Here is a 15,221-nt window from a genome sequence, read left to right on the forward strand (position 1 = left end):
TTAACCTTAAAATTAAGTCTCCTAAAGACGTCAAACGCAATACGCATTCGTTCTCAATGTATACGTCCATATGAAGACAACAGAAAAGTGAAAAATGAAGTAAAAGATATATAAATGTTTTGCAAATTTCTTTTTAAGAGAACAGTTTTGCCGTGTTTCCAGTAAAACATTTGACTGTGCCCTGTCACTATATCGTCTAGTTAATTATCCATGTAACTGAATTGAAGATTTTATTAATGGCTAAAATAAAACGAAAAAGTTTAAAAATAACTAAAAATGATGACTTGCCCCAAAAGACTAACCAAGGTTTCTTCAATTTTCAAAAAACCCAACGACACCACAAAAATAGACGCAAGCTATTTATTGAGCTATATTAAATAATACTTTATAATAAATAATAAAAATTGGTCCACTCTGATTTTAATTATGTTATTGTTTCCAAGCAATTGATTTGTTTGGTTCACTTTGAATTCAATTTATTGATTTGTTTATTAAAGTTTGATTTAAGTAAAGTCACTGAATTCAAGTAATTGATTTTTTGTAGTGGTCATCTTTGATTTAACTTATTGGTTTGTGCAGTATAGTTTGATTTAAGAAATGTCACTTTGAATTCACGTTATTAATTTGTTTTGGTCAAGTGTGACTTAAATTATGTTGTTTTTTATCTAGCCAAATGACCACAAGCACAACGAAGCTCTGTTTTTGCTCAAAGGTAAATAAGATAAAGTCCATTTGACTGAAAATTGTCATTTATTAATGATGAAAAATAATAAGACACAAAGTTACAAACTTGGGGGGGGGGGATAACCATACATTTCCCATACTATATAACTGCCATAACATGAAAATAATAAAGTAGGTTAATGAGTGCAACCAAGATTAATTAAGAAAACGTGAAACCACAATAGCTATTGGAGCAGAAGTTGGCACAAATGTAATATCCAATCAACGTTCAAAAAATTGTCGACATGAAAAATTATTATATATTTTACCAACAAATGGACTCAAGTAGTATCTACATGCATTTTGAGTGCGAACGTTCGTGAACAGTTTCAGCTACAGCCTCTCACCTTTCACTATCTTCCTGTTATAATTTGCATAACAATAAGTTGCTCATCGTAATGCGAGCTGTCTTCAAGGGTAGTCACTTGACAGTGGGACACCGTTGGACGAAGACGCGTGGATATGTATGGTGCAGTGGCAAGGGCGAACTTTTGGCGTTATCCTAACTGAAGTTTTATCAGACGAAGAAGCAAAAACGTGTATTGTAAGTATTGCCACTTTTTCAATAATACCCACCATTAACTACCACAGGTACTGAAGAATGAAAGAAAAGCTGCGCAAATTATTTGTTGCATGAGTCTTCGCTGTGTTTTGTCCAGTGTTATTTGGCCAGTCAGAATATTCGTCCATTATTTTACATTTTAGTCCTACGACTCATAAGTCACATCTATAAAACAACTTCATGTATTGTCATGTATTCATGACTGTCTCAATGTCGCACCTGTAGGATATACGTAATGAAATACACATTTACGATAAAGTATACCCGAGCTATTTCGGCAATTAAACTGCAGTCAAACTGCTGTACAATAGAATACCATACTATAGACTAGAACATAGTAAATTAGATTACTTAAACAGAAAATGAGGTGTCCGTATTATGCATAGATCTTTCACTTATTACACCGTCCTCAGCACAGTTCTGTGCCTAATTCTTTCATTACGCCGAGAATCTGGTCATAAGTCACTCGTTCATCTCCTTAATTCTGAATAATTTAGAATTACTATTTTGTGGTATCGTAATTCAATCCATAAAACGTAGTTTTGCTTTCATTTATTCATTCATTTTAGTATCATGTGTAAAAAAACAGCCCTTCTGGCTTGTAAGACGCTTGATGAATATATAACCGTTTCTGTCTCAAAATCCAATTTTGCAAAACACCTAACAATTTTTCCCATTCTAAAGAAAAACTCTTTTGCTTCGTGTGTTTGGATACCCAACTTATCATAAAATCTACATCTTTCTTCTATGTAACCGATCCACCGAAGTAGAAAATTATTCCCATCATCTAGCTCCTTTTTACATATAAGACATATTCTTTCATTAATTGACGTGTTTGTGAGTCTTCCCGTTTATAGATAGATTTAAGATGGACTCTTTTTTACCAACTACGGACAAAATACATAATTCAAATAATAATGCAATGGCAAATTCCCATTCGAAATTGACCTTAAGTGATTTTCCCGTTTAAATCTGTACATAAATATTTCCCTGTCTTCAGTTTTTTTCCCCTTAAATGTCACATGTTCTGAATTTTAAAAATTTAAAGATGTCCTTTTTCCATTTTTTTTAAAGTTTTTCATAAAGTTTTTGATGTTTTCAATATCAACAATGGATTCGTTCAAAAATGTTTTTCTGTATCACAAATCTGAAAATTTGTGTTACTTTTTTCCAATTCAAAATCTTCAAGAAAATTTTGTTTCACTTGAATTTCATTTTGATTGATTACCAAATTCTTCTAAACTGTAAGCATGTTTAGCCATTTGCCAAATATCATTGGGATCCAACCTGAATCACCATATAGACTAAATTTTGTTGCAAAACGATGAATACCTATGTAATAGTTAAAGCTTTACATATGGCCTTTTCACAGTCCCCAATCTCCTGACCCACACTCTAAAATTGGAGTTGCAAGCTGTTAAATAATATCTATTTTCCTATGATTAAACCAAGTGCATTTGATGCTTATCCTGAAAGAAGTTTTGTAGCGTACTGAAAATCTAAAAAAAATCTTCTAAATAAACCCAAGATATTCATATTTGTCAACCCATTCATTTGATGTCCTCCAAAATGTACCGTTTTAAATAATGTCGATAGTTAGATCCGAATTAACATCATTAGGCCTACTGTTGTTGCGTGAGAACCTCTAATAGTATTAGAAACGCGCGTATTGTCATTTTTCATATATTCTAGCTTATCTCCTTCATATCGGCTATATTTTATTTTAGATGCTTTGACAGTTTTTTGTAACTGAATTTTTGTGTATTTTATTATACTCTCGTAGTTTGTTTATATCGTGAGTGGCCCTTCTGTGTTTCAACGAATGTAAAATTTAAAATCACATAATGATAAAAGAATACATATGTACATATTATTGCTTATCAATAGAAGTTTCTCTTATCATATGCACTCTTTATATTTCTACTGCGTGTTGTTATATTTGTTTGCATTAATTTACAAGTCTTGAATCACTCTGTCACACCTGGGGAATGGCTCAGTGAATGATAGAGCTGTTCAGTTACGTAAATTAGGTGTTTCAATTCAATCCATTTATTACTCTCGTTTACACAAAGATGACATGTATAGGCTACATACATAAAAATATAACAGCCATTCCACGAAAAAGGGTACAATTCTGAATAATACCTGTCGCAGCTTATTTTCGGTAGTAAAAGCATCTGCAATTTTGCTTTTTTTAGCCTTTTTTAGCAGGACCCGATGTGTTCTACTTAAAAAACAACAATTAATATAGTACCACTTGCTTTGACGGGAACCCCGGGGGTCTATATGCCGCAAAAAGCACGATTTCGACGTGTCGCTTCGGTATTATAGCTGATTTGCCACAAGAAAAAGTTGATATTTTCCCGTGTTTTAGTGTTTTTGGTCATCAACTAATTTGAATTCATGTTTCTTTTTATCATACATGGCGATCTCTGTCGAATTTGTTGGTTAGTTACGTCACCGTCATAGTTTAATCAATGTCGCTCAGTAACCCCTAACCTCCGTAACGGTTTTTTTAAGTCAATGTAAGAATAAAAGAAAATGCTCTTAATGGCCTTCCTGTGCATTTTTCAAACTCATAATACATGAAGTTTAATAAAACAGTGCTATTTGTTAATTGTGAATGATGCGTTCCATCATAGAGAATGTTAACTCACAAAAGTCGGGGTGTCGCATTTAAGAGCCTAACCTCAGTAACGGACCAAATTTGAAGAAAATGTTGCTTTAGAAAGTTAAAAACATCATTTTTCTTAAGCAAGGACCAACTTCTTCCTAAAAAATTCATTCAATAGTTATGCAAAGTTATCCCGAGGATAAAAACTGAAAAAGAATGCGTGTCACCTTACGTCCGTTATGCTAACCTCCGTTACGAAATAAGTTAATTGTTATAAAAATGACTGTTAATATTTTAAAACGTTATTTCTGTGGTTTTGTGAGTTAATTCTGATCATATAAGTAGTTCTACTTCTATGTTCTGATGTAGTATGCATTCATACTGCTTGCTGTTAAAGACATTACCCCGCATTAATATAGATATAAAATATACATATATAGCTGATAATTCTATCAAGAAAGGCTAATGATTTAAGTTTTTACTCCAGTTTGCTATAAAATCGAGGGTAAATCGCGATTTGTTTTATCGAATTGATTTCCGTTTGTCACTTGACGATGCTTTTTTGAACTTATCATTCTGATTTTAAGCGAAATGAGTAGTTTTCAGGACTGTCTTGGCAAGAAAAATGGTACTAGCTGACATCAGTACTAACGTGCATGTAGCAGACATTATTTTCGCGGGAGACACATGGCGAAATATATTAAGCATTGAAACAACAGTTACATTTATCAGGTAGAACTGCGGGATTATTAGGTCCTATTTTACTATTTCAGTAGCACATAATTGTTTTTATCATCTTCTAGATGCTTCCAGTTACTTTAAATTGACAGTTACTGGCAAACACGTGTCTATTGTCCGCCTACTTGATTGTATGCATTAACTTTCTCGGGTATTTTGTTGTTTTTTATTGCCTATAACTGCGATCATGTGCATGTAGGTTTAATGTTTTGTTATACAGACACCAATGTGCCACTTACAAATGCAGAGCGACAAAAACACTAGAGAGAAAGAAAAAAAATCTAATGACCGCGAAGCTTTTCTTGTGAAAGATTTTGAACGGTTTAAATGTACATGTATGACATAATTTAGACTAGAGTTTTACCTTACCCCTGTTACTAAGATTATAAATTAAACTCTTACTCTGGTAAAATATGGAATGTGAATTCTACAGATGAATAGATCAACATATTAGCAGTGAAATGTATCCAGTAGTGGTAAATGTATTTATGTAGTCCTTGAAAGTAAGCAAAACAACTCGTTGTAACCATTTGCCATTTAATGGTTTGAATAAACATGTTTTATCAATTTTTCTATGTTATTATGTAAATTTGTCGTATCTGTAATACTTTAAATTCCGAATTCATCTTCTAAAGTCTACCTTAAGCTAAAAATATCAAAACAAATATATGATCGCTGACCTATGTGAAATGACCTAACCTCCGTTACGAAATTACTCCTTTTTCATTTGAACACTGGATATGTGTGTGCTCATTGATCAATGCTAATATCATAATAGATTGATAGCACTTTGTTCATAAACAAATAGTATGATAAAAAAGCAAGTCTGTCCCCAACGATTAATATAATATTTAAATTGGAATATCTCAGCCTTTGTATTTGTAGAAAACGAGCCACTTATTACCAATGTGTTTGCACCGTATTTTCTATAATTGAAGAGAAATCTTAAATGGGCAATAATATTTTGAATACATACAAATTCTTAATAATTGAATCAAATATGGAGCCTGTGACCTTTGGCATGATTGAAATATAACCTAATTTAGATGTTACCTAACCTCCGTAAAAAATACTGTACCATGTTTACACGTGCATATTTCTTTAAATACAGTAATGGTGTGGGTTAAAATTCTTCTACTACTCTCTGAATACCTCTTCATCAAAATAATATAAAAAGTTTTCCAGTTTTGCAAAGTTCATATCGCTGCATTTCTTGTTTTGGAATTGTACCCCTTTTCGTGGAATGGCTGATAAGTACATTTAAGTGCAATCGCATCTAACCAGGTATAGTAACTCTTATTAATAATCTTGATACATTTGCACAGATATTTTATAACTTCAATATTTCTAGATGAATCAGATTTGCTTGGGTTGCACGTTTATATAAATATCTAAAACTTTAGTGAAAAGCCTCCACATATTAAAACTACTGCTCTTGAAGTATTTTATTTCCAGTTTGCTTACAATCCAGGAAAATTGAGATGACCTTGTATAAAAGGTCGCCCTTTTCATTTAGACAAAAACGACACATTTTACGTTTTCACATTTTAAATTTCTAATTTATGTTCTTCGCACATCGTCTAAACATTTTTACGCCATCTTCTAGAATTAATAAAATCTAAACCCATTTTGGTTTTCACATCTTTCATTTCATTTTTAATATTTTAATATAAAAAATGACTGGAGTACAAATTATTGAAAGGAAGAAGAACACTTCATACATTTCTGTTTTTAATATCTGTCCATTTGTTACGTAAACTTTTAAATTAGTCCCGTTAACAGCGCCCTTTAGAGTGCATCCACCTTCCATCTGGAGCAACAAATACCATGACTTTGAGAAACAAAAAGTCTTGGTTACCATTCTCTATCTCTCAGCCTTACTCACATGGATTAGGGTTCAGCGATGGGCAACTGTTTTTGTTAACCGGTTGGGATTTGTCACATTTTAAAATGAACTTTCTTATGTTGTCTACCAAGTTTGGTCAAACATTTTTTTCAATTCAGCAAGTTTCTTATTTCCACCTAGGTGGCCACCTAAAATGTAAACAAATGTATCTCACGTTGTCATGGGTGCGTTTTGTTGTTACTTTTTTCCTTCATAAGACTGTGGCTGGTTATGAAAAATCTATGACTCCTAGAATCTGTTAGTTTTGGGTTTGTTTCTGCTTTGAAATTTAAAACGTACAGGAGGAAACTTTTAGGTGGCCACTGGTGATAATGATAACATAATAAGTTAATTAGAAACCAAAAGGTTGAAGTTGTACATATAAATGAGTTCGAATATAAAATAACAGTAAGATATTTACATAAAATAAATGACAGAATAAAGACTAAATGGAGTTCCAAATAACATACAGACCTCTAAAAGTTGGTTAAAGAAAACGGGATACAATGCGTTTCGAGAATGTTCAGTTTTGAATTTTGGTACATTGAAGGTAAATTGATTGTCTTAGCTATCTGTATAATCTGGAGGTTAAGAGGTAATTTATCGTTTTTTTTCGGAGAAAGATTTTCAAAGTTCTGTGCGTCGCTTTTCTAAAGTGAAAAAGTTTGCCTTTACCAGGGCATCAACATAAGATAAACCAGGAAATAAAATTGAGTGCCCTCGACTAAATGGATTATATTATATTATATTATATTATATTATATTATATTATATTATATTATATTATATTATATTATATTATATTATATTGCACAGCTCACTGGTTAACCCGGGGTGCCACTAAGAACAAGCATTTTCAACAACAGAGCTAGTTGAACTTTGATACCCCTGTATAAGATCTGATGGAGGCAGTTTGGCATGTTTAAATTGACGCAAGTAATGCATGTTTTCTTTTTTGTGTATTCAACAAGTTTAGATCATTTAAAGTTTCATGTGATGAAAACCGAAGTGTGCTCGAAATCGCGTTGTTCTTATTCTGAGCAGATTATAAGGTGGCTTAAAATGTTTTATGTTAAAATATAAACATGACCACAGAGAACACTGACTATTTTAGATAATGGTGCTTCTTGCACTTTGACTTTCTGATCCAAGGATTAGTGAGCCCCATCAATGTGTAGGCCAGATCAATTTTATGATCAAACTTTCTCAACTATAAATGGTCAAATGTCTCTTTTGATTACATATAGGGCAAATTTTATGCGTCTTATAGGTTTCATTATTTTTTCATTAGTTTTGGATAATTTTTTGTGCATTTAAGCGATTTAAGGTCATACACTGTTGCTTAAATGGTTGTCACACTTAATAATTTTATGGATTTGGTTACAAATGTCAACTTTTCTTTAGTGTACAGTCCATGCAGAGTTGGATCGATCTACATAGACCGATAATTTCATTGGGAATAAGTCCATAGATTTTATATTTGTTTCAGGTGAGACTTGGACCTGAGGCGCAAGCTGTTGTCGGCTTAGCATGAAGATCATCTTGTAAGATAGGTATGCCTCGTACATAACAACACGCATGCACATAAACACAGGCACGTATCAATTGCTCACTAAACAATGAATAATAGATAATTGATTCACACGGTAACTGACTACCATCTCCAGCACATTGTGTGTTGTTCATACCAGTACGTTACAAGGCCAATTACATTGAATTCATTTGTTAAATTTTATATGAAAAAAAAAACAACTCAATTGAATTGCATCCAATTTGTGTATGATATATTCTACAAAGAACTTTTAAAAGGATATTTTTGTAGGGCATTGGAATTGACCTGGCTTACTCTTCTCTTCTTTGAAATAAGCCAGACTGAATTGCAGTTAAGCCGTGTCCCCAAAAATAAGCAAAAAATTTCAAAATAGTTTTTCACAAATTCTGGTGAAATTTTCATGATAGACTGCTATTCAGGATAAGAAATGATTACAGTATTTACAAGAATTCATATTTTGAATGTAATTGTTTTCATTATTATCATTACCATTATTATTACTGTTGTTGTTGCTGTTGTCTACACTTTGCCTTGGCGGAGGGCTGAGTTCTCAGATTTCTCTCTAATTTTATCATTTGTTATCTTAAATGGTAATTTTGACGTTAGGCAAACTCCATTCCAGTCATGATATGAAAGCAAACATTATTTCAATCATTTATATCTACGTCTCTTTGGTAAAAGATGCATAAATCCCGTTTTAAGTGCTTGTATGTTTAGTCATAAATTAAACATTTTGTTCTTATTCCAGAAGCCCACCGAGATACAGCCCAACACAAGACCGCAGGCAGCCTAGGATAGTGTTGTGGAACTCTACACCCCTTTCTGGATTTATTATATTAAAACTGGATGAAGATATTTTCTGTGGTTTTTCACTTTGATATGAAGTTATTATGATAATGATATTGATTTAGATAAAGGGAAAGAATTGTTTATATAAATATGATAACTCTATCGCTTTAAAATCTGCAAGCATTACCTTTGCGATTGGCGATGGTACCTGAAGATCTTTTTAAAAATATTTAAAGAATTTGAATGGTTTGAAACCTTTGTAAACATTTTCAGTGTTTTGTTAACCATAGTATTTGAAAATTTAAGATGAAAAAATATATCTTAAAGATTTTCCACCAGGCCATATTTACAAATTGTAAATCTTGTAAATACAGTCTTTTGATATTTTGTTTCAAGACTAATTATATACAGACACTGTAAGTGTCTGTATATATTCTGAACGGTCTGTTTGTCTGTGTCGTCTCTGTCGCCGTCGCTGTCACTGTTGCTGTCCGACACATGACGTACGCCAAATAAGTGCCAAAACATATTTTTGTTTAACTTTAACTTTACTGAGTGGTTTTGTTTGTTAAAAATGTAGGTTGCTTTCGAAGATCGGCATGACTGGTTTACATTTACGGTTATTATTCTGCTTTTTTTGCAAAAATTTGGTGAAGTTCGCCCCATAACTTCCAAAGCATGTTTTTGTTTTTAAATTAATTGGGTGGCTCTGTTTAGTATAGGGACAAATTGCTTTCAAAAATCGACATGATGGGTTTACATTTACCGTTATTATTCTGTTTTTTTTTTTTTTTTTTTTTTTTTTTTTTTTTTTTTTTTTTTTTTTTTGCAAAACTTCGGTGACATTTGCCCCATAACTGCCAAAACGTATTTCTGTCTTACTTTAAATTTACGGAGTGGCTTTGTTTGGTAAAGAGGCAGGTTGCTTTCGAAAAGCATGATGGGTTTAGTTTTTATGAAAATTTCATTTTTCGCGCATTTGCATTTTCAGTGGCTTTTATATCCTATGGAACTGAATCACTTGCTAGTTTTTTAATGCCCATATTACCTGTTCGTCATAATGTAAGAGGGTAAGAGTGATGATGCCGATTATGCAGTCTATCAAAATTGGCAAAAACATTATTTTGTGCAGTTGTTTCTGCATTATGTCTGAATATTTGACAGCTTTGCTTCCTGTACGGTGTCTGTATATTTGTCAGCTTTGCTGTCCAGTTTTTATGTACAGCATGATAGTTTGGAACAAATTCTTTTGGCCTCCTGGACTTGATTTTTCTTCAGTTTCCTCAACATGGTTAAATTCCATTTTGATGGTTTTTGCTATAACGACCCAAATCCCCCTATGAAATCTTTAATTTTAAATCAAAGCAAAAAATGAGAAGGTACAAAGATGCTGTCGCAAACCACTCTCTGTCAAAGAATGAACCCTCCATAATCTGTTTTCGGATTGATCACTAGTTTCTTAACTTTTATTTTCGAAAAAAAAAATAGTTCAACCAAATAAGTTATTTTTGAATTAAACATCTTGTCCCTGACTTTAAAATCCACATAGTCCTAAACATGCAGTAAATAAAGTTACAATTTTAATCAAATCGTGGAGTAGCCAATTTGCAGACAACTTATTTATTTATTTATTTATTTTTTTGCCGTCAAAAGTTGACATCCAAATCTTGCTAACATTATCATTTTTGGGTTAATCGAACATGCTTTAGTTTTTTTACCATGTATTTTTGTTTCTTGCACGTTTCCAATATTTTCTTTAGTCTGTGCAATTAAACAGTTTTCCTAACATCTAGCTTTCCGAAAATCCGGTCAGAATAAAAATTACAATAAGATTGGACAGTCCCCCCCCCCGCCCATCGCATTAATATTATTAATATGTAACAGTTACATTTCACAAAGACATTATCAAATTAAAAGTGCTTTTGAAAACTTAAAATACCTAATGCCCACCCCGGCCACAATTTCTGCAAAAATATTCTGCAAAATGATCTGGTTCAAACAAAATGTTGGAACACTAGGCCAAGTGTAGGACCAGCAGCTAATGTGACAGGCTGTTACTTTGTCATTTTCATAATTCACACATTTTACTACTTTTGTACATGAACTTTACTGATGACTTTGTTTTGCGTTTATGTTCTTTTTGTTAAACATGTTCTGCAAATTTGATATGTGATATTTGTGCTTTCAAAATTTATCATTGTGACATTGTTTATTGTAAACTATGTATGTGTTTGAAAGATTTGAAAATAAACTAGTATATTAATTGCTTTGTTTTATTGAATGATATATAATACAAAATTATGGTAACCTTTCACCTTAATAAAAAATGTTGCACACTTAAACCCTCTCAAACTGTCAATCCTCAAACATGGGAATCTTTCAAACTAAAGACTTGCCCACCTCTCTCCCCTTTTATTTAAATTGGACTCATCCGACACCCCCAAAAATGGGCTCTTCCAACCTATCACCCCTCAAGTTGAATGGACTCCCCCAACCTGACACCCCTCAAGTTGAATGGACTCCCCCAACCTGACACCCCTCAAATAAGAATGGGACTCATCCAACCTGACACCCCTCAAGTTGAATGGACTCATCCAACCTGACACCCCTCAAGTTGAATAGACTCTCCCAACCTTACACCCCTCAAGTCGAATGGACTCTCCCAACCTGACACCCCTCAAGTTGAATGGACTTGTCCAACCTGTCACCCCTCAAGTCGAATGGACTCTCCCAACCTGACACCCCTCAAGTCGAATGGACTCTCCCAACCTGACACCCCTCAAGTTGAATGGACTCGTCCAACCTGTCACCCCTCAAGTCGAATGGACTCTCCCAACCTGACACCCCTCAAATTAGAATGGACTCTCCCAACCTGACACCCCTCAAATTAGAATAGACTCTCCCAACCTGACACCCCTCAAATTAGAATAGACTCTCCCAACCTGACACCCCTCAAAATGGAATGGACTCCTTAAATATGGAATAAACCGTTATTCCTCAAATTAGTATTCCATTACCTTTAATCACAATTTACGCTTTAAAAAATTCAATTGTATAATTAAATTACATTGAAATATGTATGCATTTTTTGAACCACTTCAAAAGTACGGTCTATGGAATTGGTAGACGGGATTAATATGAAAATTTAAATTCTGAACGTAAATAACTGAACGAAAAATCTAAAATTATTGGCAGTTCCAAAATTTTCTATTCATTTTTCATGATTAGATAGATTGGTCTACATGTGAAAATTTGAACTTGTAAAATTAAGAAAAAATTTTTGGGCACCATTTTAGTTCTGGATGTAAGAATCAAAAGAATGCATTTCATATCAAGTACATTGTAGGTTCTGAACGTTCGGCGCGTATCAATTTAACTTTAACCTCTGGGTCTTTTAGATAAGAAAGAAAACTCCAGTGGATAGCTCATTTATTCGGTCAAAACTGTCGTACACAAGTGTCAGATAAGTAATACAAATAATGACAAACAACAAAATTGGCTTCTCCAGTGTAAATAATAATAACAAATATTGCAGAAGTTGATTGATTAGATAATTTTACTCTTGTCTCAACTAACGTTAACGGAAAAAATTGCACTTCTCCTTTCAAGTTTGAAATTTGAGATTTACAAACACTGATAATTACGTGTCACTTTAAGTAATTTAATAGTTACACTATTATTTGAGAAAATTGGAGATAAACTAAATGGCTTTCAAATATAATTAGATACATCTGAGCTTGTCCCAAGGTATAACTTGAAACGGATCATAATCAATACCTACTTTATAGTTTTTAAAAGGTGCGATATTGATCTTTGTATATATATAAATATATGTAGGACTAAACACTGGAAATCACAATAGCAGTATCCGCAATTTTCACCATGTAGATTGTGTGTATGTGTGTTTGCCTCTCTCTGGCTCCTAAATATGGACGGAAGGTAAGCTTCTATCAGTCGCATCGGCCTAGGAAGGGGCAGTTCTGAAAAATGAAAATAACACTCATGACAAAATGCATTGAAATTTTAACTAAGATCTGCTAAACTGAAAATGGAAAGACTTGTTCTAGTGTTGAAATGGCATTTAGGCTGGATGAACACCAGTAAATAAAGAAAAAAATGCAAAAAGTTTGTAGTTGAAGATGTGCGATTCTTCGATATTTCATAACATTTCTTGAATGTTGTAGTACACCAGCTATAAAAAGAACGACCAGGGATATACAGTCCAATACCATTAAAAGGCGTTTTCAAAGTAAATGTTCAAGCAAATGTAGCAATGCCAGCAAGGGACAGATTAAGTACCGATTAAGGCAATTGTCTAGAAAGCATATAATCTGACGCGGACAGCAAATCTTACTTGATGAATAGTACAACAACCGTTGTATATACTTTGTGCGAAAAACTATTAAGTTACTACAAAAACCAAACAAAAAAACATGGATATCAAGAATTTTGCATAATATTGAAAATCTTGTTTAAATTTTCCGCTGCTAATCTGCTTCAGTTGCAAACGAATTTTTTCTAGAAATTAAACGAAATACAAAAAGTTGATAATATTTGAGAAGTTTCACATTGTTACATCAAGCACAAATACTAAAGAAGTGTTTTTAAAATATGTAACAAATTTGTTCAGGCAGCAAATTTACGTACAGTGAGTCGGTGGCATTAAAGTGACAGTAAGGGAGCACCAAGAGTTATGTCAAAAATAACGTACATCTTATCTAAAATATAGCAAACCACCAAGATACATCGTTACGTTAGAATGTGTGGAAATAGAAAGATATATTTCGTGGTAATTAGAACTCATAGAAACATGAAACACATGAACGATACTTTCTTGTTGCAAAGAGCATCATAAGTATACGACTAAGGGTATTTTCAACAGTATTTCGAATTGAAAGTTTCTTGCAAATCTCGCCATATCAAATTCAAATCACAACAGAAGTAATGCATGTAGAACTATTTTGAGAAAAGCCGTACATACCGCATAATCGAATTATGCACATAAGACGTAACTCCTTATAAATTTCATTGTGTAGAATAAATGTTACTCACAAGACGTAGACTACTCGTTTTTGTTTCCACGCTGAATGAAACGTTCGGCTCCCCGACTTCACCACACCTATCCTGCGTCTTCTTCTTACAGGAATGTCATTCACAAGACATATTTGGTTCAACGCTAAATGAAATCTTTGGCTCTCCGACTTCACCACACCTATCCTGCGTCCTCTCCTAACAAGATCCAGCAGTCAAGTGACTGCACTGAGCGGCCTATTATTATGTAAATGACAATAGGTATGGCGCATTTTGATTGAGGGGTAACGGTAGACCTCATTCTCACAAGAAAGGCGAACTCTTGTGGGTCAATTGAGAAAAATGCTTCTTGTGAGCTCTAGAATGATCGAGATTATTTGATTTATCATTTATAAATGTCTTAAATCCTTCATAGTAGAATGTGACAAGAACTAAAAGATCGGCGTGCACCTTCAACGCTGGGAGATTATAATTGGCTTAGAGACATGTACCTCGCTCACCTGTCTATTGTCCCAATAATGCAATGGTTGGGCTCATTTTGAATAGGGTGATATATAGAAATGCTCACCACTTTCATATTTTGAGATACTGGATGTAGGCCTATACAGAGCAGAGAATTTGTGCAAGTTGTCATTTGTGCTCCCTGAGCTTCAGATATTGGCAAATCAAATTGCTTTGAGCTAATTAAAATACGATGGTCTGGTTTGCGTTTCATTCTCCTACAGTGTATTTCTCGTTATTTGCGTTTGGCGCTTATGTGATTTATTGCAAGTGATCACAAGTTGCATTCGAAGACGTTTTTTTTTTGTACCATTTCACATTACGTTCTGCTGTATTATTTTGGTTTGTTCACATTTCATTCGACCGTTTTACGTTTTTTTTCGGCGACCGTATTTTAAGACAGGTTAGAGTATTTGCCAATAGAGGGCGTCGTGTGATAAGCCAGTTATTATGTACAGACACAGATGTGTCTGTACATATTGCCATCACCTGCGTCTGTCGTCGCCGATCATGTCGCCGTCGCCGTCGCCGTCGCCGTGCACTTTCAGTGTTAACACCATAAGTGGAAGACAGTTTTACTTTTTGGCTTTATATTTACAGAGCTGACTAATATTCATAAAACGCAGGTCAAGTTCGAAAATCAGCATGATCGGGCCATTATTGTAGAATTTATGCTGTTTTTTCACTTTTTAGCATATATGCAACACTGTTAACACATTTCAAGGAAAACCGATAGGCCTGTTGTCATGAAACTCACAGGAGTAATCAGTCTTACTAAAACGCAGGTCAAGTTCGAAAATTGGCATGATCGGGCCACTATTTTAGT

At 33.6% G+C, this 15,221-nt stretch overlaps 2 long non-coding RNA genes across 2 annotated transcripts; one reads left to right on the forward strand and one right to left on the reverse strand.

Annotated features, from left to right (window-relative positions):
- Positions 1 to 1,143: 1,143 nt before the first annotated feature.
- On the forward strand, positions 1,144 to 11,126 carry LOC106158609 (uncharacterized). The gene is made up of 4 exons (XR_001237926.2): positions 1,144 to 1,267; positions 7,339 to 7,458; positions 8,012 to 8,075; positions 8,823 to 11,126. It is a non-coding gene; the product is annotated as an uncharacterized LOC106158609 (long non-coding RNA).
- Positions 11,127 to 12,275: 1,149 nt separating this feature from the next.
- LOC106158610 (uncharacterized) lies at positions 12,276 to 14,186 on the reverse strand. The gene is made up of 2 exons (XR_001237927.2): positions 13,916 to 14,186; positions 12,276 to 12,843 (listed from the first exon to the last, which is right to left on the reverse strand). It is a non-coding gene; the product is annotated as an uncharacterized LOC106158610 (long non-coding RNA).
- Between the last annotated feature and the right edge of the window lie 1,035 nt (positions 14,187 to 15,221).

This window comes from Lingula anatina, chromosome 1 (genome assembly GCF_051362555.1).
Source record: "Lingula anatina isolate TDL-2025a chromosome 1, LinAna3.0, whole genome shotgun sequence".
Taxonomy (NCBI): Eukaryota; Metazoa; Brachiopoda; class Lingulata; order Lingulida; family Lingulidae; genus Lingula; species Lingula anatina.